Source organism: Fukomys damarensis, unplaced genomic scaffold, assembly GCF_012274545.1.
Source record: "Fukomys damarensis isolate Sample0158 unplaced genomic scaffold, DMR_v1.0_HiC HiC_scaffold_16, whole genome shotgun sequence".
NCBI classification, from domain to species: Eukaryota; Metazoa; Chordata; class Mammalia; order Rodentia; family Bathyergidae; genus Fukomys; species Fukomys damarensis.
In genome coordinates this window covers 17,199,041-17,201,456 of record NW_022900928.1, presented here as the reverse complement: position 1 = coordinate 17,201,456, position 2,416 = coordinate 17,199,041, and the positions used below count along the sequence as shown (strand labels likewise).

The window sequence follows — 2,416 nt, the reverse complement described above, 5'->3', positions numbered from 1 at the left end:
GCACAACTTGGACACTGACCACCTGTGGTAGTCACTAGTCTATCACCCTTAAATCATTTGAATTAAATTGAAATCAAGAAGCAGTCCAGAACATGTCTGCAGTGAACAAAATTTCAATATAGTGTATTTACCATTTAATGGCTCAGACAGAGCAAGGATGCAAGACCCCTGATCTCAGTTAGCTGATGGCTGAACCCCATGACACTGACTGACCTCAGGCTGCAAGGCCCAGATTGAGTTCCCCAACCTTCTGAATGGTTGAACTCCACAACATTCTATTTTGGGTTTCCCCCACCCTTTCTTTAAAGATTTTTAAAGTTGGGAACTCAGAAAAATACCCTTGATGACCACCTCTGTCTTTGCAGAGTGGGTCCAAAGACTTGCACAGTCAGGAGGTCTGAGAGTGCGGGGGTGGGTGGGCTTATGGGGTTCAGGGGCACCTTCCCGGTGCTTGAGCAATGGCTGCTGGGTTGGGAGCAGGCATGGTTCTCCTTCCCTCGGTGGATCGGGGCCCAGGCTACTTCCCGGCGCTTGAGCAATGGCAGCTGGGTTGGGAGCAGGCATGGTTCTCCTTCGTTTGCCTAAATTTTGATCTGTCTTTTCAACCCAGTGAACCTGCTACCCTTTATTTAGATTCTTCCTACCTGCACTGTGATCTGGAGAGGGCCTCCAGGCAGAAAGCCACTGTGATCATATGGATTTCCTCATTGGCTTCTGTTCTTGCCTTTAGTACAGTTCTGTGTTGCCTATTGTCTAATGTCTAGAAAAAGACGCCTCCCATAGTTTCTCCTGATTTCTAGTGCTTTGTGGCAGGAGATCAGTTCCTGAATTAGTCACTCTAGCACAGCATGAGTGGATCAATCAGCAAAGTTCTTAAAACTTTGCGAATGAAAAGTGAACTCTAGAATGATTGGTTCTGTGGTGAAGAGGGTGAAAGGGGAGAGACTCAGAGGCAACTGTGTAACTTTCTCCTTGCCATAAATTTAACAAATATGTTATATTTCCGTGTATTTTCTTCTTGGCTTCAAAATGAAATTTAATGGAAATAGATATGTTTTGAAAGTTAGAAAAAGTCACAATTTTCAGTCTATACTTTTTCCATAAATGAAGGTCAGTTAGGCAATTTTGCTAATATTGTAGCATTGCTCTTTGGGGTTGATGGTGATGATGGAGACTATGATATTCACTTCAGCACCTCCAGTTGTTACCTCCAAGTGTACAGGCTGCTGTGTTAGGCACTTTGCTTTGATTTTTCCTTACTCTCCCACAACAATCTCTAAGTTAGAAATCATGATTGAGAGAAACTCAAAGTTAGTTCCTCAAGCTCACACACTGAGAAGTTAACAATCAGTGACTGGAGTATTCCGTGGCTTTTTAGTGGCTGAGGCTGGGAAACAATCTCTGCTCACCACTAAACAATGCCCCCTTCCCATGATTATGCTGCTTTGTGATTCTGTCTTTACCTGAGCCTTCCCATCTGGCAAATTAAACTGGAAAACACTGAACTCCCTCCCCAGGGAGGCTGTGTTATTATATACATGTTTTGCATCACTTTGGTTTGAATAACAGCATATGTAAATGTGCTCCTGGAGGTTAAAATTACCCTTATTTTGTAAAACTTGGCCTCTCCCACCGGGGTGAATAGTTGAAAATTATGGGGAAGAGAAGACAAGCTGGAGAGCATGTTAGCTGACCTGGAACTGTGCTCCTCCTTCCCCACCCAAAGCATGCTTCTACTCAGACACAAACTGGCACTGCAGAACGAAGATGCGTGAGTTTCTCTTGGTGGAGTCCTGGCTTGTGCTGATATTCAGTGCCCAGAGTGGGTTTTGATCCAGATATTCATCACCAATCTGCATCAGGTAGATGCATAGGGGCAGGTGTTCTTGCTGAGAAAATGGAAGCCCCCAGTGGCACCTGGAAGCCCTTATCACACCTGGGCCCCAGCCAGAGCAAAGAGACTCTGGTTAACACGGTGCGTCGCTGCCCCTAGCCATCTCGCTCTCATCCAGAGGCTGGCACGGCCCTCGACCTCCACCCTCCCTTGGGCCCAGCACTGTTGAGCCATCCCTATCTTAAACTGCCTTTCCTGGCACTTGAATCATCACTTCGGTGATGTGATAATATCTGCAAGTTGGGAAAATAAAAGTGGCATTTGTTTAGCCATAATTAATGAAATATTTATGTTGCATGAGACGATGTGATAAAACCTTAGGCTTAGAGTCCTTTTGCTTCTGATTACATTTGGGATTTTTTTTTTCTATGACCAGACATTCTGACGCCAGCTCTTTTACACTGAGCAGATGTCATGTAGTAAAAATGGGTGCCAGATGCTGTGAGCCACAGAAGGGCGATTTAAGAGCTGGCTCTCAGTTTTTTGTTTTTTGGTTTTTTTTTTTTTTTTTTTTTTTTTTTT

At 44.4% G+C, this 2,416-nt stretch overlaps 1 protein-coding gene across 3 annotated transcripts in view; it reads left to right on the top strand.

The window, feature by feature from the left end:
* The window catches only part of Micalcl (MICAL C-terminal like), a 65,203-nt gene that overhangs the window by 34,801 nt on the left and 27,986 nt on the right, over nt 1-2,416 (top strand). The window lies entirely within an intron of this gene.